Consider the following 25,076-nt stretch of genomic DNA (forward strand, 5'->3'; position numbering starts at 1 on the left):
TGATCTTAATTTGACAACATTGTGATAAAATAATGGGAGTTTTATATTAGTCCTTTGAACTGCATCTTGACCCCTAAAGTGACAGTATTTGGAGACATTTGGGAGGTTATTAGGCCATGAATGAGATTAGTGCTCTTATAAAAGAGGCCCGAGGGCAACTTTAATCCTTTCTTCCAAGTGAGGTCACAATTAACAGTCACTGCCATTGAAAGGGAGAATGAGCCCTCAACAAACACCAAATCTCCTGTAGTCTTGTTCTGGGACTTCCTAGTCTCCAGAACAGTAAGAAATAAATTTCTGTGGTTTATAAATTACACATCGTAAGGTATTTTGTTACAGCAGTAGGGATGCACTAAGACAGCAACAGAGGGGAGAATGACATTGGAGAAATATCCCTGGGGCCAGAACATTTGGGGCTTGAATTTTATTCTAAATCACTGAAGAATTTCAGGCAGAGAACATCATGATTTTTTTAAATTATCCTGCTTTTTTTAAGTATTACTCAGTTTTAAATATGTCCAAGAGGGCAACAGATTTCCATGTAAAACAAAACCACACTAGTCTCTGGTAAGGGTGATATAACCTAAGGTTGTATTTGCTAAAACCAATGCCACATTGGAGGCACTAGAGAAATTTTTAGAGCTTTAAAAAACACAGTTTTTCAGGTCTCTTGCTAAGCTTTTTGATTCAGGGGTCAAGAGCTGATCCCCAGAATCTATAATTTGAAATTTCCCAGGTGCTCCTGATGCATAGCCCTCCTTTAAAATCCTGGACCTATGTTATATGATCAGAAACCACAGTAGAGAAAGTTATTTGCAATGTTACCTAAAATTTCACTACATAAGAAAACTGTATGATGGTGAATAGGCACTTTAACTAAGGGTTTCTGACAACTATTCTTCATAGTACCAAGGGGATCAGCACCACTTACGAATGAGAACACAAATACTTTGCTACCCCTTCTATTCACTAACCTTCTGATATCTTATTGCCTGCAGCCTATCTTAATGTCAGTCAACATACTTCCTGGCTGGCACACACAATCTATAGAGAGCTGTACCAAATAACTCAGATTTATATTTGTCTCTAACCTAATATTCAATATCAATGCTACTGCAATTTCTGACAAAGTTTCTTTCATCTTCCTTTACACAGTCCATTAGGACATCCATTCTGACCTTGGTTAGCACAGTGGCAGATAACTTTTCTGCTCCTCTAATTAATTCTGATCCACAGAAGTGGGATTTGCCTAATGTAGTTGAGCAGGTCAATTGTACTTAATGTGTTCTCTTGTGATAGATCAGTAGTGAAGCTGTGAACTCATGGCAACCTAACCTACATTTGCTCCTCATGGTGGGCCAGTGATCTGGGGAAATTGAAAGGATTAGGTCAGAGATCAAAACCCACAGAGAAAATTTCTAAACTCGCCATTCCCTCTGAGCCTGAGCGGTAGCCAAAGTCATACCCACAGGAGCCAGAAGGTGACATTATTTTTAGATGTCACAAAAGAAGAAGAAAAACATGACTGCACACTTCTCCTTTATGCCCTTACTCCCATGCATGTTTCCCTTACTGAAATTTCAGAGCTGACTTTGTGCTGCTTTAGCAATTGGCAGAACTTCTCACCTTTCCTCATTGGCACAGTGCATCAGATACATTGTCAGTGGATGGATTGGCTACATGAGCAACAATGCTTCCTTACCTCAGTCAAGCACCAGTGATGGCCTGTCATCTTTACACTGAAGGTGAGCCTCTGGACACTACTTGGCAGTGACTTTGACTCAAGCTCTTCTGGCATTTCACTTGAGACATTCTGTCTCTCTTAACATATCCAGGAAAAGGCTTGTTTTCCAAATTAGTGTAAACATCTGGGTGCTCATTGTCCCTTACACAGTTCAAAAGAGTGGGCAAGTACTGCCTTCCTCAGGCATGTCCCGAATCATGGAACTCATCTAAAAACAGGAGATAGAGCAGTGCTTTCAACTGGAGTTATACCACCCTCTAATGAACATTTTGGAAATTTGTAAGGGTGTTTTCAGTCACCACAAAATCTGGGGGCACTGTTGGCATTCAGCATGAAGATGGGAGTGGAGGTGACTTGTGGCAAGAATGCTGTATGACATGCAGTATGAAGAACACACTTGCACAGTGAAAAATTGTCCTGGGTTCAGTGCCACTCTTACATGTCCCACAGAACAGTTAGTGTTAGTCAAACATCTAAATATCTGAACCTATAGTCTATACCCACTACATCAAATACAGTGTTTTGAACAGTTTTGATCAAGGAAAGAGCAATAAAGTAAAATAAGGAAAGTTTTACTGTGATTTGCTAGAAGCTCTACCAGAAGGTACTCACTATTTCAAGAAATTATGTCACCATCAACTCACTTTGCCACTTGTCTTATCTGAATCCACCCAACCAGTCTCCATTGGAAGCTGCCTTGCTCACTGTGATTCTAGGTTTGGATCTCATCATCTGCCTATGTCATCATGCTTTCCAGAGTGGGTGCCTATTCATCTGCATATTCCAATACCTGTATTATTGCAAATGTCTTCCCTAGTATTTTTCCACTGCATTAGGACATTATATTAACTTTTCAAACTATTCTAGATGCAGGTAAACCATAATGTCTTTGAATTATATTTCAGAAAGAGAAGAGTTATTTTATTAAGAATTTGTTATATTAAGGAGGCTTTATCTGGTAAGATTAGGAGCTACTTTCTAAGCAAAGCTTCTCTTCAAATAGACTTGACGTATCACAGGATGCTGGAAGGCAATTCTAAGTCCAACCTACCACCCATCAAGCACATGCTAACAAAAGCCTACTTATGACAATACTTTCTCATACCAAATGTTAAAACAATAACTTTTACTCATTAAGCACATATGTAGCAGGCACTGTGCAATATACTTTATGGATATTATATTTAACCCTCAACTCTGCAAAGAATGTAGTATATATTATAGCCCCTATTTTACAGGCAACAAATCTGGTGCAGGACAAATGTTACATAACTGAAGTCACAGTGTTAGGTGATTTAACCCAAGTCCATTGAACCCTAGGGCCAGGGACTTTGCCAAAGTCCAAGAAGGATGCAATTTAAAACTGGGAAGACAGAGAAGTTGGTAGATGCATGGAATAGCAATGGTAAGTTAGCTGAATTGTTCAAAAGTGAAAGCAGAGTTCTAGTGGGTCACTTCTTACTATCTACTGCCTGGTCTTTAAATCTGATGTTAGGACCCTCACTCAAGCCCCAGCAAGTTCCCACACTACTCATGCTTTCAGGAATGGCACTTGGTACAAAATGCACATTGAATTTCAAAGACTTTGTATTTTATAAAAAAGAATGTATAGCAACAACAAAACAAATAATCTAATTTAAATGTGAGAAAATGATCTGAATACATACTTCTCAAAAGAAGAAATACAAGTGGCTAACAAACATGAAAAAGTACACAATATAGCCATCAAGAAAAATCAAATAAAAACTACACTGAGATATCATCTCAACCCAGTTAAAATGGCTATTTACAAGAAAACAAAAAACACATTCCAATGAGGATATGATGAAAAAGAACTCATACACTATTAGTGTGAATGTAAATTAGTATATCCTCTATGGAGAATGATATGGAAGGTCCTTATAAACTAAAATGTATCTACCAAATCAAGAAACCCCTTTGAAAATTGGCCTAGTTATTTGTAATGAAAGACAGGACTATAAAGTAGATACCATGGGAGGAGGTTACTTGTGGGAGGGGAGAAGGTGAACAAGGAGACTAAGGTGAAGGAATATGGATGGTGGACTTCATATGGTTACACAAAATAAGAAAAAGAAATCTCTTCCAATTGCTTTAAGTGGGACAGGGAGGGGGTCAAGAGGGCAAGATGGTGAGGGTGATCCAACCAATGTACAGCATATATGTGGACTTTTTACAATGAATCCCCCATGTACAATGAGTATGTCCTAATAAAATAATTTTTTTAAAAAAGAAAATGCAAAGTAATTCACACTGTGTGTGTGTGTGTGTGTGTGTGTGTGTGTGTGTGTGTGTATAAATATAGATATACCATGGAATCCAGCTATCACACTGCTGGATGTATAGTCAACTGAAGTAAAAGCAGAATACCAAAAGATACGCATGCCTGTGTTTACTGCAGCAGCAAAATGTGTACTCAGCCTAGATGCTCATCAACAGTGGACGAGCTGTGGTACAGCTTCACAATGGAGGATTATTCAGCCATAAAGAAGAATAAAATCTTGACATTTGCAACAAAATGGGTATAACTGACCAGTGATTATTAGAGGTTGGGAAGGGTATGGTGTGGGTAGATAAATGGAGGTTGAATTTGATCAGTTTGTACTGTCTGCATGTGTGGAAATATTACACTGAACTCATTAATATTTATAGTTAATACATACTAATCAAAAAAATAAAATAAATTTTAAATTTATACAGATTACATGCTAAGATATATTTCAATATATTGTGTTGCAATATATTATTAAAATTGATTTCCTCTGTTTTCTTATTTTATTGAGGTTACTGAAATTTTAATAATGTATATATGGCTCACATTATATTTTTAGTGGATAGGGCTAAAATAGATGGTTTTCCTGTGATTGAATGTCTTTTCTCTGAATAACAGAAACTTTCAAGTGCTTTGAGTATTGAGCAGCTACTTCCAGGAATGGTTAATCCTGGAAGAACAACGAAGGTATGTGGGGACAAAGGTCAGCAGGTGTTTTGCGTGTCTTACTTGTATTTGAGTGGCTCAGACCACAAACTCTACGTTCACCACTGTTTATTACTATTCTTTTTATCTCACGAACTTCCCACAACTGCTACTACATGAGTGCAGCACAGAACAGAAGCTATGTAGAGAAAATCAAGATATTTAACATGTTATGTAAATATGATATTGTTTAAATTTGCTAACCAGTGAAGAAAAAGTGGGAAACTCATAGTTCTACCAAATCCCAGACAAGTTGTATTAGCTCATCATAAGTGGAAAACAATAAAGATAGTTTAAGTTAAAGTAATTAAAGAGAGGGGGGAAAAGTCTATTACTTCTCAAAATCAACCTTTCTCATACACCCAACACTTGTGCTATTATTCAATTAAGAGGGCAGTAGGGAAGAAAACGAGTTCAGTGAGGTTACTTTGAGATCAATAGCAATAAATTTTGCCACACACTTGTTAACTGACCAAAACATCAAGCAAAAAGAAAAACACTTACAAACAAAGAATGTGTACTTCTTCAACATTTATTAAGACAAGAATGATCCATTGCTTCTGATGCATCCTTAATATGAAATGTTATTTATTATGAAAACTAGTGTTAGTGCCAGATGCCCAAAATGTATTATGACCTGCAATGGTTTCCTCTTACCCCATTTCATAGCACTTTGCAAATTTCAACATGCTTGTTCAAGACCCAAGACTGGCTGTGCCTGCCAAAGCAAAGATGTGCTTCTAATAATTGCATGGATGACAGTGTGAAGCAACTGTTACAACAACTTGGCTCAGGTCTCCAGGCTCATTACTGGGCATGTGCCCATGAGGACCATTGCAGAGTCTTTCTAGCTGAGCCAGCCAAGTCACACAGAACTGCAAAGTCCATGCTGCATCATTTTCTTGGAAGAAACTAAGCAAAACAGAGCCATATTTTGGAAACTGTTTAGTTCCCAACTCAAATACAATCTAATCTCAAAAAAATTGTATCTGGAAGCCAGGCATAGTGGCATATACCTATAATCCCAACACTCAGGAGGCTGAGACAGGAGGATCATGATTTCAGAGTCAGCCTGGGCTATATAGCAAGACTCTTCCTCACAAAGTCTCTGGAAACACCCAAAAAGGGAGAGTTCTGTCTGTTCTTAACTAACCCCACTTAATTCTTTCTACCTATCACATCACTAGGAATGTATATGTCTGTCTCTCCCACCACTCTATAAACTCAGTGATGACAAGGAATAGTCTTATATCCTACTATCTCACTTAACAACTGCCACACAGTGAGCACTCAAGTTACTGTACTGTTGGATTTCATCACTTGATTATTGTAAAAAGCAGCATCAAAGAAGACATAAGTGAAAGCCCATCAGACTAAACAATGAGCAGAGCTGAAATAAAATTTAGCCCTATAGTAAAAAGAAAACACAGCAGCAAATCATCAGGGAAAACTTCCATTTGATATCTAAGAGAGATAAAAATGTTTGTTATTTCCTAAAAGGAGGATTATTAATTGGAGACTCTGACAACAAACTGATTTTTAGACATTATGCAATGCTATATTTTGTCTTCTGTGTGGATTCTTCAGAAAGTGAACTTGGCATTTTAAATCTAATTCAAGTATTTGTGGAAACATTAGACAAATGTTTTGAAAATGTCTGTGAACTGGACTTAATATTCCATGTAGACAAGGTTTACAATATTCTTACAGAAATGATGATGGGAGTGAATGGTATTGGAGACCAAAATGAATGAGGCTGTTATGCAAATCAATGCACAGAATAAACTGGAGAAATCTGGGGCTGCCTTAGGGGAAGCTCCAGCCAGGCTATATCAACGGTAAAGAATATGAATATGAATCTTCCTGAGATCCCAACAGCTATTAACATGAGTGACATCAGTATAAAAGTGCCAAAACTGCCATCTTTTAAGTAAAAGATTAAAAAAAAATACTCCCAGGTAAAATATAAGAGAAAAGTCATTTAAGTTTACCATGCACTTGGTTACCAAAAATAGAGGAGCAGAGTCTTAATTTTTGTTCTTGGATTTAAGTCAAAGTAGTGTATAGTAAAACCTATATGGAAGTCCAATGTTGCTTTTCTTGTTCAGTGACTTTTAAAGAAATTGAGTAGCCCCAATTGAGTAGCGTGGGTTTTCTTTTCTTCTTTTCTAAACTGAATTCCTATGCCCACCTAAGGCATAGGATTGCCAATAAGCCAATCCACCTATGGCTTGGCCATTACAGGATTCCCAAAAGTGAGATATTTCTTTAATTATGGACAACCCAAAATGCTGGTGTTTTGTGTGGAGCACAAGTGTAGCATTCTTTAATTCTTTGTGCTGTTTGTCAAAATCATTATTTATTTATTGTTGTGCTGGGGGTACATTGTGGCATTTACAAAAGTTCTTACAATACATCAAATATACTTTAATTCACCCCCTCCATCATTCCCCTTTATTCCTCTTCCTCCCATTCCTGGAATAGTCTCAGCAAATCTCATTCTTCCATTTACATACATGTGTACACAGTATTTGCACCATATTCAGCCTCATCCCTGCATCCTCCCCGCTTCCACTGGTACTAACTCCCCAGACAGGATCTATTCTTTGTTTTTGTAAAAGAAAACAAAATGACATGTTTGTTTCATTAAGATAGCTACACAGGGAGTTTCCTTGTGATGTTTCCATATTTGTGTCCGTGTGTGTCTTATAATTCAAATTGGCTCTTCTCCTCTATTTTTCTCCTTTCTACCTTCGTCTCCTTCTTATGGTCATTTCAACAGGTTTAAAAATTCTATATTCATTCTTCTATAGAAAGTACATCAACCATATTCATCTTCTTAACTTCTTTGTTTTACCCTCCCTCTCTTATATGTGACCTCCCCTTAGTGTGACTTGTTTTTAATAATATTGCTTGTATTTGCATTGGGTCTATACTTCACTTATGAGAGAAAACATGCACTTTTGGCCTTCTGAACTTGACTAACTTCACTTAAGGTGATATTGTCTGGTTCTATCCATTTATGTTTAAATGACAAAATTTCATTCTTCTTTGTGGCTAAATAAAATTCCATTGTGTATAAATACCACATTTTCTTAAACCAATCATCCAAATCATCTTGGCCGTGTCCATAGTTTAGCTATTGTGAATAACTAATGCTGCAATAAATATGGTGTGCAGGTGCTTCTGGAGTAACCTGAGTCACATCCCTTTGGGTATATCCCTAGGAGAGGTATTGCTGGATCATATGGCAGTTCTATTGTATGGGGGTTACTTTTTCCCCGCATCCTCACCAACATTTGTCGTTTGTGTTCTTGATGATAGCCATTCTAGCAGGAGTGAGGTGAAATCTTAACATGGTTTTGTTTGTATTTCCTTTATGGCCAGAAATATTGAACATTTCTTCCTGTGTTTTTGGCCATTTGGACTTCTTCCTTTGAAAAAGCTCTGTTCAGTTCTTTTGTCCATTTCTTCATTGTGTTACTGATTTTGGGGAGTTTAGTGTTTTTAGCTCCCTGTATATTCTGGTTATTAATCCCGTCGGATGTGCAGCTGGCAGAGATTTTCTCCCATTCTGTAGACAGCCTCTTCAATTTGGTAGCTATTACTTTTATTGTGCAGGAGCTTTGTAATTTCATGTAGTCCTATTTGGCAGTCCTTCCTCTTAGTTGTTGAGACATTTGAATTCTATTTAGGAAGTCATTGCCTATAAACTATTAATTCCAGTTTATTCCCTGCTTTTTCCTTCACTAGCTTCAAAGTTTCATGTCTTATATTAAGTTCCTTATTCCACTTTGAGTTGATACACACTTGTTAAAGAATCATGTATATGTTGCATGAAAACATTATAACCTTTTCCTCTGAGTTTCAACTCCAAGACAACTGAACTTCTAAAGCACCTTTCTGTTTACCTGATATCTGCTTTAGTAACAAGTTTTTTTACTACACATTGACTCAACAAAGTAAATAAGAATGTATTTTATCACTGTTTAAAAAAAGCTAAAGTAAAATGACAGTGCTGTCGCCATCCAAAGTTACTGGGAGAAGCAAAGCAGGCATGACCAACTCCCCAGGCTGTATCTCAGCGGAGACCACCCCGACCTTTGACTCCACCATCAATAGCACATTATGAAACCTAAAATTTGTTTTTGATTGGCTTCTAATGCTAACTAAGAGTCATCTCTGAGATGTGTTTTAAAATGATTTGGAGATTATAGGAATGGGCTTTCTAAGATTGCTGGTACCTTTGTGCCTCATATTTAATTATTGGTACCTGAAGCATATTTCTCAGTAACAATTAGATACTGAAAAAGAAACCATGGAAACTCAACTTTCTTATATTAAGATTATTTTTTATTTTTTTATTCATATGTGCATACAATGTTTGGGTCATTTCTCCCCCATCCCCCCCAGCCCCCCTATAGAAAGCATCTTTTATTGGTGAAAGAGGAACTTTGGGGAGTACAGGAGAAAATGGTAACTTTGACATTGAAAAAAGAGCAAGTCATGTCTTACTCAGGAAAACAGAAACCCATGCTACGAATAGTCTGGGGATTCAAAACAATCCTGCATTACCACTGGCAGCATATCCCCTTGGTTCCTCCAGTACGGTGCCTTTGTAAGTATAATGTGCTCCACTGGAAAGTACAGTGTTCTTTATTAAGAAGTATGAATCCTGAAGTAACTTGTTGGGGTCACGGACATAGCTGTGTGGGAAACCCTCAGCATGGAAACTAAAGAAACCTGCTTTAATACTTTCCCCTGTTTCTCCCTTGTTTGCCTTTCAACAAACAAGGAGGAATTATAGAAATAATGACATTAACTAGAAAAATAGGATGGCTCCAGACCTTATTTTCAAGGTCTGTTACTGAAAAAAACAATTTTGCATTTTGATTAAACTCTTAATTTTATAAAATGATGAAGATTTGCTAGTATTTAAAAGGGAATTAGAGTGATCAAAATTTTTCTATCATTTTTTTTTTAAAAAGTCTTTTTGGTAGGCAGCTTCCAAGATGATGCCCAATAACTCTCACCATGTGGCATAAATGTTCATGTGTACTCCTCTACTACACCGAGTAAGAGTGACCTGTGTAAACACAGAATATTGCGGAAATGTCAGAGTATGAATTCTGAAGATGGAGAGCAGGACTTCATGCAAGGTACAGATGAACAGAGAAGAGCTGAGAACAGAGGAGAAATATTGAGAGAAAACCAGGTAGCATCAAATCCCCACTCTAAGTATAAAGCAGCACAAAAGGAATCAAAGCTAGTGGCACACTGAAGATAATAATGACAAGAGAAGCCAAACCCAGCTCAAGTCCTGGCATAAATGGCCTGGAAGAAGAACAGTCAAGCCACTGCTAGACATAAACACCTTCAGTATCTATTCTATATACCTTGTCAGCATGCAATTAAAATCAACTAGAAGAGGATAAATTAAAACCATCCATTTCAAAGATTATGTTAATTATAAATTGTGGAAGTGTATCAAAGAAAATAGAAAAAATATCATATTGGATTGAAAATTAACACCCATTTATATGCTTTTTATAAGAAATCAATTTTTTTCACTTTTTTTATTCATTTATTCACATGTGCATACATTGTTTGGGCCATTTCTCCCTCTCCCCCTCGCCTCTCCCCCTCCACACCACCTTGTTTTCAGGCAGAACCTGTTCTACCCTTTTCTCTAATTTTGTTGAAGAGAAGACACAAGCAATAATAAGAAAGACAAAGCCTTTCTGCTAGTTGAGATAAGGATAGCTACACAGAGAGATTCCTACAATTACTTCCATGCACAAGGGTATTACAACCCAAGTTGATTCATCCCTACCAGACCTTTTCACTACTTCCTGGTCACCTTCCATATTGACCTCTGTCACTTTAGGAGGTATTATTTAAGAGGTATTAGCTCCCTGCAGTGGGAACATCAAACACTTTCATGTTTGGGTTCCCTACCTATCTCCATACCTCCCATACGTGCTCTCCCCTTAGCGTGCGACCCAAGTCCAACAACATTGCTGCATTTGCCCTACATCTAAAGTCTGCATATGAAGGAGAACATATGATTTTTGGTCTTCTGAGCCTGGCTAACCTCGCTCAGAATGATGTTCTCCAGTTCTATCCATTTACTTGCAAATGATAAGATTTCATTCTTCTTCATGGCTGAGTAAAATTCCATTGTGTATAAATACCACATTTTCTTGATACATCCGTCACTAGTGGGGCATGTTGGCTGTTTCCATAACTTGGCTATTGTGAATAGTGCTGCAATAAACATGGGTATGCAGAAGCCTTTGGAGTAGCCTGTGTTGCATTCCTTTGGGTATATCCCCAGGAGTGGGACTGCTGGATCATATGGCAGATCTATGTTTAGATTTTTAAGAAGCCTGCAAATTTTTTCCAGAGTGGTTGCACCAGCTTGCATTCCACCAGCAGTGTACAAGGGTTCCTTTTTCCCCACATCCTCGCCAATACCTGTTGGTGGTATTTTTGATGATGGCTATTCTAACAGGGGTGAGGTGGAATCTTAATGTGATTTTGATTTGCATTACCTTTATGGCTAGAGATAGGGAACATTTTTTCATGTGTTTTTTGGCCATTTGAATTTCTTCTTTTGAGAAAGTTCCATTTAGTTCAGTTGCCCATTTCTTAATTGGTTCATTGATTTGGGGAGAGTTTAGTTTAAGTTCCCTGTATATTGTGGTTATCGGTCCTTTGTCTGATGTATAGCTGGCAAATATTTTCTCCCACTCTGTGGGGGTCTCTTCAGTTTAGAGACCATTTATTTTGTTGTGCAGAAGCTTTTTAATTTTATGAAGTCCCATTAGTCCATCCTTTCTCTTAGTTGCTGAGCTGCTGGGGTTCTATTGAGGAAGTCCTCGCGTATACCTATTAGTTCCAGAGTGTTTCCTGCTCCTTCCTGTAGTAACTTCAGAGTTTCAGGTCTGATATTTAGGTCCTTAATCCATTTTGAGTTGATACTAGTACAGGGTGATAGACATGGATCTAGTTTCAGTTTCTTGCAGACAGATAACCACTTTTCCAAGCGACATTTGTTGAAGAGGCTGTCTTTTCTTCATTGTATATTTTCGGCAACTTTGTCAAAAATGAGGTGGGTGTAGTTGTGTGGATTCATATCTGGGTCCTCTATTGTGTTCCCCTGGTCTTCATGTCTGTTTTTGTGCCAGTACCATGCTGTTTTTATTGCTATTGCTTGTAATATAGTGTGAGGTCAGGTATTGTGATACTGCCAGCATTGCTATTTTTGCTGAGTATTGCCTTGGCTATTCGCGGTCTCTTATGTTTCCAAATGAACTTTAGGTAGATTTTTCAATCTCTGTGATGAAAATCATTGGGATTTTGATGGGAATTGCATTAAACATGTAGATTGCTTTTGGTAGTATAGACATTTTTACTATGTTGATTCTACCAATCCATGAGCACAGGAGATCTTTCCACCTTCTGTAGTCTTCCTCAATCCCTTTCTTCAGGAGTTTGTAATTCTCCTTATAGAGGACATTCACATCCTTTGTTAAGTTTACTCCTAGGTATTTGATTTTTTTTTTTGAGGCTATTGTAAATGGAATTGTTTCCATATATTCCTTCTCAGTTTGTTCATTAGTGGTGTATAGGAAAACTAATGATTTCTGTAAGTTGATTTTGTATCCTGCCACCTTGCTATAGCTGATTATGGTGTCTAAGAGGTTTTGGGTAGAGTTTTTTGGGTCTTTAAGGTATAGGATCATGTAATCTGCAAATAGGGATATTTTGACAGTTTCTCTATTTGTATTCCTTTTATTTCTTCTTCTTGCCTAATTGCTCTGGCTAGGAATTCCAGTACTATGTTGAATAGGAGTGAGGATAGTGGGTACCCTTGTCTTGTTCCTGCTTTTAGGTGAAATGGTATCAGTTTTTCACCATTAATATGAAGTTGGCAATAGGTTTGTCATATATAGCCTTTACAATGTTGAGGTACATTCTTTCTATTCCTAGGTTTCTTAGAGCTTTTATCATGAAGTGGTGTTGGATCTTGTTGAAGGTTTTTCTGCATCTATTGAGATGATAGAGTGGTTTCTGTCTTTGCTTCTATTGCTGTGCCATATTACATTTATAGATATACATATGTTGTACCACCCCTGCATCCCTGGGATGAAGCCGACTTGTTCATGGTGTATGATCTTTCTGAGGTATTGTTGGATTTGGTTTGCCATTATTTTATTGAGGATTTTTGCATCAATATTCATTAAGGAAATTGGCCTATAGTTCTCCTTTTTGGAGGTGTCTTTGCCTGTTTGGGGATGATAGTAATATTGGCTTCATGCAATGAGTTAGGCAGTGTTCCTTCACTTTCTATTTCATGGAACAGTTTAAGGAGGGTTGGTAATAGCTTCTTTAATTGTCTGATAGAATTCAGCAGTGAATCCATCAGGTCCTGAACTTTTATTTTTTGGGAGACTCTTAATGCTGCTTCAATTTCGTTTTGTGTTATAGATCTATTCAGGAGATTAATATCTTCTTGGGTCAGTTTTGAGTGGTCATAAGTTTCTAGAAATCTGTCCATTTCTTCAAATTTTTCAAATTTATTAGAGTAGGCTCCCAAAGTAGTCTCTGATGATTTCCTGGATTTCCGTAGTGTTTGTTGTTACCTCCCCTTTTGCATTCCTGATTTTATTCTCCTCATTTTAGTCAGGTTTTCCAGGGGTCTGTCAATCTTATTTATTTTTTCAAAGAACAAGCTTTTTGTTTCGTTGATTCTGTGTCATTTTCTTTGTTTCTATTTCATTGATATCAGCCCTTATTTTTATTATTTCTCTCCTTCCTGCTTGTTTTGGGATTGGCTTGTTCTTGTTTTTCTAGGAGTTTGAGCTGTACTATTAGATCATTGATTTGAGATCTTTCTGGCTTTTTAATATATGCACTCCTGGCTATAAACTTTCCTCTTAGGACTGCCTTTGATGTGTCCCATAGATTCTGGTAGGTCATCTTTTCATTTTCATTAACTTCCAGGAACCTTTTAATTTCCTCTTTTATTTCATCAATGACCCATTGATCATTGAGCAATGTGTTGTTCAGCTTCCAGTTGTTTGCACATTTTTTACTGCTGTTTTTGTTGTTGAATTCTAGTTTTAATGCATTGTGGTCAGATAGAATGCATGGGATTATTTCTATTTTCTTATATTTGCTGAGGCTTGCTTTGTGCCCTAAGATATGATCAATTTTGGAGAAGGTTCCATGGGCTGCTGAGAAGAATGTATATTGTGCAGAAGTTGGATGAAATATTCTGCAGACATCAGCTAATCCATTTGATCTATGGTGTGATTTAGTTCTACAATTTCTTTATTGATTTTTTTGTTTGGATGACCTATCTATTGGTGATGGGGGTATTAAAGTCTCCACTGTATTGGAGTTTGTATATGTTTTTAGGTCCTTTAAAGTATGTTTGATGAAATTGGGTGCATTGACATTGGGTACATATAGCTTGATAATTGTTATCCCCTTTTGGTGTATTTCCCCTTTTATTAGTATGAAATGTCCTTCTTTATCTCATTTGATCAATCTAAGTTTGAGTCTGCTTTGTCCGAGATAGGTATTGCTACCTCTAACTCCTCTAACTGTTTTTAGGGGCCATTGGCTTGGTAAACCTTCTTACAGCCTTTCAAAATCAGCCAGTGCTTATTTCTGTTGATGAGATGGGTCTACTGTAAGCAACAGATTGTTGGATCTTCCTTTTTAATCCAATTTGCCAATTGATGTCTTTTGATGGGGGAAATTAATTCTGTTAATGTTCAGTGTTAGTATTGATAAGTTTGTGGTGATCCTTGTCATGTAGTTGTCTTTCTTGTTTAAGGGTTTGATCGTGTGCAGCTGAATCAATGTTACTATTTTCTTCTCCTGTGGCTTGGTATTGCCTGCCCTTTCATGGTTTTGTTTGCTTTCACTTTCTGTGTGCAGAATTCCTTGGAGAATCTTTTATAGTGGTGGCTTGGTGGTCATACATTGTTTTAGTTTCTGCTTATCATGGAAGATTTTTATTGCTCCATCTATTTTGAATGATAGTTTTACTGGGTAGAGTATGCTAGGGTTGAAGTTACTTTTATTCAGTACCCAGAATTCCTCACTGTTAGGAAAATGCCACACATTGCACACAAAGGAGGCTCACAAGAGGTATCTCATGTCCAATAGTTTAATAAGCAGGCTGGCTGGCCAAGAAAAAATGGTACAGCAGCTTCTCTTGGTGGGTCTGGACTTAAGTAGCATTTGGGAGAAAGCAAGGGCTAGGGGCAGGTAAAAGGAATTGGCAGGAGATAAAGGACAGTGGGACTTTGTTCTGCAAGGGATGAGACCAGCTGTGGCTCAGGATGCAGAATGGTGGTAAGAGGCAGTTCTTATTACTCACTCCATATCCTTCTTGCTTTTAAGGTTTCCATTGAGAAATCCTCTGTGATTTTGATGGGTTTACTTTTGTATGTTATTTATTTTTTCTCTCTTACAGCCTTCAATATTCTTCCTGTAGTCTCTGTGCTTGTTGTTTTAATGATAATATGTTGCAGGGTAGTTCTATTTTGGTCAAGTCTGCTTGGTGTTCTGGAGGCTTCCTGTACCTGAATGGTCATAGTTTTCTCTAGATTTGGGAAATTTTCTGTTATGATTTTGTTGAATATATTATATATTCCTTTTGCTTGCACTTCGTCTTCTTCTTCAATGCCCATGATTCAGGTTTGGTCTTTTGATGGAGTCAGTGAGTTCTTGCATATTCCTTTCACAGGTCTTGAGTTGTTTGACTAGTTTTTCTTCAGTTTTTCCTTTAATTACCATTTAATCTTCAAGAACTGAGATTCTATCTTCTGTTTGTTCTATTCTGCTGGAATGGTCTCCCTTTTTTGTTTGTATTTCTGTTTCATTCTTTTTCTGAGGTTTTCCATATTGTGGGTCACTTCCTTTTTAATATTGTCAATTTCACCCTTAATTCATTTATCTCTCTGTGTATAGTGTTCTATGTTTCATTTTGGTGTTTATTTAGAGCTCCTATGAGTTCATTTATTTGTTTTTGTATTTTCTCATATTCTTTATTTTTGTTGTCTTGGAATTTCTTGAGTGCCTTCTGTATGTTTTTGTTGACCATGTCTAGTAACATCTCTATGAAATTCTCATTAATTACTTGCAGGAATTCTTCTTTCAGAGTGTTTTTGTGGGCTTTGTTAGGTTCTTTGGTATAGTTTATCTTTGTTTTGTTGGAGTCTGGATCTGGGTATCTGTTTTGTTCATTTCACTCTGAATCCTATACTAATTTATTTTGGGGGGGGAGAATGGTTTCCATCCCTTTTTCATCTTCCCATATTTCCATTAGGTACCATTTCTGTCCCTGGACTATGTGTAATTTAGTATGAGCTGAGTTACAATAGTAATACTAACAAAACCAAGAAAGAAGGAGTAAAGAGAGAAAGAAAAAGAAAGAGAAAAGGAAAAAAAGGAGAACCAAAGAAAACAACAGGGAGAGATGGTGGAGATCAAACAGCAAACCAGACAGCCAAACCCTTAAAGAAAGGCAAAAAAAAAAAAAAATCACTGGTTCTGGAACAGTAGAATTGCAGTCTTAGTTGTTCTGGTGTTACTCCTTTAGCACCCAGTCCTGTCTGTCTGTGTCTCCTAAGGCAGGTTTGGAGCCCTCCTATGGCAGGCAGTGGGCAGACAGGGGCCCAGCACACTTGCAAGGTGGAGGCCTGGCAGACTGATGATCTGGCGGGCCTGCTGTGCAGGGGCCTGGTGAAGCAGCTATCCAGCAAGCCTGCAGAGCAGGAGTCTGGCAGGCCTGCAGGACGGGGGCTCAGCAGAGTGGAGATCCAGCAAGCCTGTGTCACGGGGGCCTGGTGGAGTGGTGGCCCAGTGGGCCTGTGGGGTGGGGGCCCAGCAGAACAGACATCCAGCAGGCCTGTGGAGCAGGGCCTTGGCCTGTAGGGTGGGGGCCCAGTGGAGTGGAGATCCAGCCAGCCCACCTGGAACTGGGGCCTGGGGTGGCCCAGGAGCAGGGAGCCTGGGCTCTGTCAATTTTGAATGAGTTTTGCTGGGTAGAGTATCCCAGAGCTGAAATTATTTTCACTCGGTGCCCAAAATACTTCACTCCATGCCCTTCTTGTTTTTAAAGTTTTCATTGAGAAATCTGCTATTATTTTGATGGGTCTACCTCTATACGTTATTTGGTTTTTTTCTCTTTTATATCCTTCAATATTCTTTTTCTGTTCTCTGTGTTTGTTTTAATGATAATATGCCATGGGGAGGTTCTAATTTGGTCAAGTCTGTTTGGTGTCCTAGAGGCTTTCTGTACCTGAATGGGCATAACTTTCTAGAGATTTGGGAAATTTTCTGCTATTATTTTATTGAATATGTTACCTACCCCTTTAGCTTACACCTCTTCTTCAATGCCCATGATTCTCAGGTTTGGTCTTTTGATGGAGTCCATGAGTTCTTGCATATTCCTGTCATATCTCTTGAGTTGTTTAAGATTTCTTCTGTTTTTTTTCTTTAATTTCTATTTTATCTTTGAGCTCTAAGATTCTGTCTTCTACTTCTTCTAGTCTGCTGGAGTTGCCTTCCACTGTGGTTTTTGTTTGAATAAAGGGCTTTTTATTTCCAGGGTTTCTGTCTGGTTCTTTTTTCTGAGGTTTTCCATATCTTTGTTCAACTCCACTTTTATATTTTGTGGTTGTCATCTTTAATTCATATATCTCTGTTTTTATATAGTCCTTTGTTTCTCTTTGGTATTTGTTGAAGTCCTCTCTAAGTTCATTTATTTGTTTCTATGTCTTCTCACGTTCTTTATTTTTGGTGTCTCAAAATTTCTTGAGTGCATAGTGTACATTTTGGTTAACCATGTCTGCTATCTTCTCCATGAATTTCTCAGTGATGTCTTGTGAGATTTCTTCTTTGAGGGTTTTTTGTGGGTGTTACTGGGCTCCTTATTGACATTTATCATTGTTTTGTTGGGGTCAGGAACTAGGTATCCATTTTCTTCATTTCCCACTGAATCCTGTATTGAATTTTTTTTTGAAGAGAGTGGTTCCCATCCCTTCTTCTTCTTCCCATCACTCCACTTGGTGCTGTGCAACTGTGTTCTTGATAGGCTAGTTGGTGGTTTTAATTGCCTGTTTTCTTTCCCTTGATTTAATTTTTGCGTTGAGACTGACTTGGTTGTTATCTAGGTTGGTGTGCTATTTCTGTCCCTGGCCTGGAGGTGTAATTTAGCAATAACAAATTCACAGTTTCAATGCCAGACCAGTTGTTTACATATTATATGGAAAACCCCTTGGTGATAATATCTGTAACAGTGGAAGTTGGGCCAGAGGGTAATGGTTATTAAGCTTGATATACTAAGCTGGGGAATTGGTAAAGGTGGAACTATAGGGGGCAGGAGAAGGGGTGGGTGGGGGAAGAGGTATTGGGGCTGCTGGGTTTTGTAGCCCTTATATGTGTTGGGGTCTATTTCTGTTGTTGTAGTAGAGGGTGTTTTTGTCAGGGATTACAGGGGCTGGGGTTGTGTGCAGTTGGTACAGTGGGCTAATCAGCAGGTGGTGAGTGTGTAGGTGACCTGTACTATGGTGACAGGTTGGAGGAGGATAGGAGGGGAGGGAAAGACAAGGGGAGAGAATGAATGAGAAGGAGCCAAAAGAGTAGTTGGGAGGGTGAACAATTGTAGCAGAGGAGAAAGGACAGGGATAAGAAAATAGTGATGGTGAAGTTAATAATACAGCAAAAAAACACAATAAAAAATACCAGGTTCAGGAACACAAAAAGTTCAATCTTTTGGTAAAAGTTTTGGAGTTATTCCTTAGGTGTCCAATTCTGGTATTGTTATACAAACAGAAGCTCTGATGTGGTCTCACCAGGTGACTGGCTTGTGAGTAGTAGTTTGTCTTTCTGTCCACAAGATTAGTTGCAATTGTGAGGTGAAAGAAGTCTGACAGTTTGTGCAGGGTGGTCAGAGCTGCTGTTGTTTTCACCAGGCAGCAGCTGCATTGCCCTTCAGCTGCAACTATGTTTGGTCAGTTTCTCCTCCAGCAAGGTGGGGCAGTTCAGTTTTGAATGCTTCCCTCTGTCCCACAAGATCAGCTCCAGGATCCACCACCTGCTCCACTTTGGGAGCTTATAGCCCTGCCCCCACTCTCAGACTTTGCTTCTTTACCCACATTTGTTCACTGAGAGTTTGGCTCCTTGCTCCACCCCAGTTCTTAGGGGCAGGTTCAGCATTCCACCATTGTCAGTGATAGATTACAGTTTGCTGTTTATGTTTTCTGGTTTTGTTGGGGGGCGGTGCTCAGGGGCTGCACTGGATTATATTCCTGGGGAGTGGGTAGGAAGGTCATGTGTGATGCATAATCACATTTTCTCAATCCGTTCATTAGATGTAGGCCATCTGGCCTGTTTCTATAGCATGGCTATTGTGAATAATGCTGCAATGAATATGGGTGTATCTTTATTGCGTCCTGACTTAACATCCTTTGGATATATGTCCAAGAGTGGTATCACTGAATCTTATGATAGTTCTGTTTTTAGTTTTTTGAGAAATATCCATACTGTTTTCCATAGTGTTTATACTAATTTACATTACTACCAACAGTGTATAAGGGTTCCTTTTTCCCTGCATCCTCACCAACATTTCTTTTTGTTTGTGTTCTGGATGATAGCCATTCTGACTGGATTAAGGTGAAGTCTTAATGTGGTTTTGAATTTCATTTCCTTCATGGCCAGGAATGTTGCATATTTCTTCATATATTTGTCCTCCTTTCTTTAAAAATTTTCTGTTCAGTTCATTTGCCCATTTCTTCATTGGGTCATTGTTTCTTTGGGAGATTAGTTTTTTGAGTTCCCTATAAATTCTGGTTATTAACCCCTAGTCAGATGTATAGCTAGAGAGATTTTTCTCCCATTCTGTGGGGTCTTTTAAGTCTGGTGACTGTTTCCTTTGCTGTGCAGAAGCTTTTTAGTTTCAATGTAGTCCCATTGCTCAATTCTTTCTCCTAATTGCTGAGATATTGGAGTTCTATTCAGGAAGATAATGGTTATGTTTATATGTTCCAGTGTTTTCCCTATTCTTTTTTTTTTTAGAAAGAAGTTAAGTTTTTTTATTGTTGTGCTGGGTGAGCATACATTGGAGTATTTACAAAGGTTCTTACAATGTATAAAATACATCATACTTGAATTCACCACCTCCACTGCTCTCTTTCACCCCCTCTCCACCAATTATTGGAACATTTTCAACAGGTATCATTTTTGCATTTACATACATGTGTATACATTTTTTGCACCATACATTCTTTATTGTAGCAGTTTCAATGTTTGATCTTTGATCTCTTTTGAATTGATATTAGTATAGGGTGAAAGACAGGGGTCTAGTTTCAGTTTTCTGTATGCAGATATCCAGTTTTCCCAACACCTTATTTGAAGAGGTGTCTTTTCTTCAAAGTATGTTTTTGGATTCCTTTGTCAGAAATAGTTTTACTGTAGCTGCATGAATTTATGACTTGGTCTTCCATTCTGTTCCATTGGTCTTCATGTTTGCTTTTATGCTGGTACTATGCTGTTTTTATTGCTATGCCTCTGTAGTATAGTTTGGAGTCAAGTATTGTGATATCTTCAGCATTGTTCTTTTCATTCAGTGTGTTGACTATTTGCAGTCTTTCATGCTTCTGTATGAACTTTGGGATTTATTTTTCTACCTCTGTGAATAATTTAATTGGAATTTTGATGAGATTGCTTTGAACATATAGATTGCTTCTAATAGTACAGCCATTTTAATGATATTAATTCTGCTGATCCATGAGAATACATCTTTCCATCTTTTAATGTCTTTGATTTCTTTCTTCAGCAATTTATAGTTTCATCATAGATATCTTTCATTATCTTTGTTAAATTTACTCCTATGTATTTTTTGAGGTTATTATAAATAGGATTGTTCTCCTGAATTCTTTCTCAGAAGCTACTAATTTTTGTATACTGATTTTACATCCTGCTACATTGCTGAAAGTGTTTATGATTTATAAGAGTTTTTTGTGGAGTTTTTAGGGTCTTTTAGGTATAAGATCATATCATCCACAAATAGAGACAATTCAATTTCTTCTTTTCTTGCTTGAATTCCTTTTGTTTCTTCCTCCTGTCTTATTGCTCTGGCTAGTGATTCCAAAACTATGCAGAATATGAGTGTAAAGAGTGGACACCCTTGTCTCCTTCCTGACTTTATAGAAAATGGTTTCAGTTGTTCCCTATTTAGTATGATGTTGGCAATAGGTTTTATGTATATAGTCTTCATTATGTTGAGGTATGTCCTTTCTATTCCTAGTTTCTTCACAGCTTTTATCATGAAAGGATGTTGAATTTTGTCAGAGACTTTTTCTATATCTATTGGGATTTTCTTGTGATTTTTGTCTTTGCTTCTGTTTACATACTGTATTACATGTATCACTTTGTGTATGATGAAACATCCCTGCATCCCTGGAATGAAACTGACTTGATCATGGCATATGATCTTTTTTATGTGTGGTTGAATTCAGTTTACAAGCAGTTTATTGAGGAGTTTTTTTTTTTACAGTTTTAGCAAAGATTTATTTTAGTATAACAGGATAAAGTAAAGATAAGGTGGGGGGAAGAGAAAAAGAGAAAGAAACATTTCCTGTTGCCCACACAAAAAATGGGAGCAAAGACTCCTTATTGAGAAATTTTGCACCTGTGTTCATTAAAGAGATTGACCCATAATTCTCCTTATTTTGCTGTTGAGTGCTTGTCTAGTTTTAGAGTACTCACAGAATGAGTTTGGTACCAGTCCTCACTTTCTAGTTCATGAAAAAGTTTGAGGAGTGTTGGCATTAGTTCTTCTTTAAAGGTCTGGTGGAATTCAGTGGTGAATCCATCAGCTCCTGGGCTTTTCTTACTTAGGAGATTATTATTGCTTCAATCCCATTGCTTGTTATAGATCTATTTAGTTGGTTTATATCCCCTTGATTCAATTTTGGTTGGTCAAATCCATCTAGAAATTTATCCATTTTTTTCTAGATTTTCCAATTTATTCAAGTGCAGATTTTCAAAGTATTCCCTAATGATCATCTGGATTTCATTAATATTTGTTGTGATAGCCTCCTTTTTCATCTTTAATTTTATTAAATTGTTTTCCATCTTTTGTCTAGTCAGATTGGCTAAGGATTTATTAATCTTATTTATCTTAGATGAATTAACTTTTTGTTTCATTGAATTTTTTCTACAGTTTTTTATTTATATTTCATTGATTTCACCCTTTTTGAAATTATTTCTCTCCTTCTGCTAATTTTAAGTTGTTCTTGTTTTTCTAAGAGCTAGAGATACAGCATTAGGTCATTTATTTGGGACCTCTCTGTGCTTTTAACATAGACACTCAGAACTATAACATTTCCTCTTGGCACTGCCTTTGCTGTATTCCAACAGCTCGGGTAGTTTGTGTTTTTTATTTCCATTAGATTCCGGGAACTTTTTGATTTTCTCTTTGTTTCTTCAAAGACCCACTGGTCATTCATCAACATGTTGTTCATTCTCTATGTGTTTAAATATTTTATGTGGTTTCTTTTGTGGTTGAGTTCAAGTTTTTTTCTGTTGCAGTCTGGGTCTGATAAGATACAGGGAGTTATTTCAATTTTCTTGTATTTGTTAGGACTTGCTTTGCATTCTAAAATATGATCTATTCTGGAGAAAGTTCCATGGACTGTTGAGAACAATGTGTAATGTGCTGCTGCTGAATGAAATATTCTGTAAATACATGTTAGACCCTTTGGTCTATGGTGTCATTTAATTCTGAGGTTTTTTTTGTCTAGATGACCTAGCTATTGGTGACAGAGGAGACCTGAACTCTCCCACTGATCTCTCTGTTGATCAGACCTATCTTTTAAGTCCGGTAGTGTTTATTTAATGCAGTTGGGTGTACTGATGTCATAATCACATAAATTAACAAATGTTACTGCCTCTTTATGTATTTTTCCTTTTATTAGTATGCAGTGACCTTCTTTGTGTCTTCTGACTAATCTAGGCTTAAAGTCTACTTTATCATATATATAAGTATAGCTGCTTCTGCCTGTTTTCTGGATCTGTTTGCTTAGAAAGTCTTTTTCTACCCTTTTACCCTAAGTTGATGTTTGCTTTTGGTAATGAGATATATTTAATGTAGGTAACAATTCATCAAGTCCTGCTTTTTAACCTAGCTCACCAATCTAGGTTAAATCTTTTAGTGGGGAATGGAGACCATTAAAATTCACTGTTAATATTGAAATATATGAGGTAATTCCTGCCATTTTGTTGTTGCTATTGTGTGTGTGTATGTGTATTTTACTATCTCCTCCTTTTCATTCACTTATCTATACTCATCTCCTGAGATTTATTTATTCCCATTCTTTCATGGCTATATTTACCTTCATTTTTTGTGTAAGAGTCCTTTGAATAATTTCTGGAGTGTTGGTTTAGTGGTCATAAATTGCTTTAGTGTCTGTATCATGGAAGGTTTTTATTTCTTTTTTGATTATGAATGATTGCTTTGCTGGGTAATCTAGGTTTGAAAGTATTCAATATTCTTTTTTTTTTTTCATTTTTCTTTTATTATTCATATGTGCATACAAGGCTTGGTTTATTTCTCCCCCCTGCCCCCACCCCCTCCCTTACCACCCACTCCACCCCCTCCCGCTCCCCCCCTCAATACCCAGCAGAAACTATTTTGCCCTTATCTCTAATTTTGTTGTAGAGAGAGTATAAGCAATAATAGGAAGGAACAAGGGGTTTTGCTGGTTGAGATAAGGATAGCTATACAGGGCATTGACTCACATTGATTTCCTGTGCGTGGGTGTTACCTTCTAGGTTAATTCTTTTTAATCTAACCTTTTCTCTAGTTCCTGGTCCCCTTTTCCTATTGGCCTCAGTTGCTTTAAGGTATCTGCTTTAGTTTCTCTGCATTAAGGGCAACAAATGCTAGCTAGTTTTTTAGGTGTCTTACCTATCCTCACCCCTCCCTTGTGTGCTCTCGCTTTTATCATGTGCTCATAGTCCAATCCCCTTGTTGTGTTTGCCCTTGATCTAATGTCCACATATGAGGGAGAACATACGATTTTTGGTCTTTTGAGCCAGGCTAACCTCACTCAGAATGATGTTCTCCAATTCCATCCATTTACCAGCGAATAATAACATTTCGTTCTTCTTCATGGCTGCATAAAATTCCATTGTGTATAGATACCACATTTTCTTAATCCATTCGTCAGTGGTGGGGCATCTTGGCTGTTTCCATAACTTGGCTATTGTGAATAGTGCTGCAATAAACATGGATGTGCAGGTGCCTCTGGAGTAACAGTCTTTTGGGTATATCCCCAAGAGTGGTATTGCTGGATCAAATGGTAGATCGATGTCCAGCTTTTTAAATAGCCTCCAAATTGTTTTCCAGAGTGGTTGTACTAGTCTACATTCCCACCAACAGTGTAAAAGGGTTCCTTTTTCCCCACATCCTCGCCAACACCTGTTGTTGGTGGTGTTGCTGATGATGGCTATTCTAACAGGGGTGAGGTGGAATCTTAGTGTGGTTTTAATTTGCATTTCCTTTATTGCTAGAGATGGTGAGCATTTTTTCATGTGTTTTCTGGCCATTTGAATTTCTTCTTTTGAGAAAGTTCTGTTTAGTTCACATGCCCATTTCTTTATTGGTTCATTAGTTTTGGGAGAATTTAGTTTTTTAAGTTCCCTGTATATTCTGGTTATCAGTCCTTTGTCTGATGTATAATTGGCAAATATTTTCTCCCACTCTGTGGGTGTTCTCTTCAGTTTAGAGACCATTTCTTTTGATGAACAGAAGCTTTTTAGTTTTATGAGGTCCCATTTATCTATGCTATCTCTTAGTTGCTGTGCTGCTGGGGTTTCATTGAGAAAGTTCTTACCTATACCTACTAACTCCAGAGTATTTCCTACTCTTTCTTGTATCAACTTAAGAGTTTGGGGTCTGATATTAAGATCCTTGATCCATTTTGAGTTAATCTTGGTATAGGGTGATATACATGGATCTAGTTTCAGTTTTTTGCAGACTGCTAACCAGTTTTCCCAGCAGTTTTTGTTGAAGAGGCTGCTATTTCTCCATCGTATATTTTTAGCTCCTTTGTCAAAGATAAGTTGCTTATAGTTGTGTGGCTTCATATCTGGATCCTCTATTCTGTTCCACTGGTCTTCATGTCTGTTTTTGTGCCAGTACCATGCTGTTTTTATTATTATTGCTTTGTAATATAGTTTGAAGTCAGGTATTGTGATACCTCCTGCATTGTTCTTTTGACTGAGTATTGCCTTGGCTATTCGTGG

At 37.5% G+C, this 25,076-nt stretch overlaps 1 pseudogene; it reads left to right on the plus strand.

The window, feature by feature from the left end:
• The first annotated feature begins 4,187 nt into the window (after window positions 1-4,187).
• Window positions 4,188-6,673, plus strand: LOC109674833 (AP-3 complex subunit sigma-1-like; annotated as a pseudogene).
• Window positions 6,674-25,076: the final 18,403 nt, after the last annotated feature.

This window comes from Castor canadensis, chromosome 4 (assembly GCF_047511655.1).
Source record: "Castor canadensis chromosome 4, mCasCan1.hap1v2, whole genome shotgun sequence".
In the NCBI taxonomy this organism is placed as follows: domain Eukaryota; kingdom Metazoa; phylum Chordata; class Mammalia; order Rodentia; family Castoridae; genus Castor; species Castor canadensis.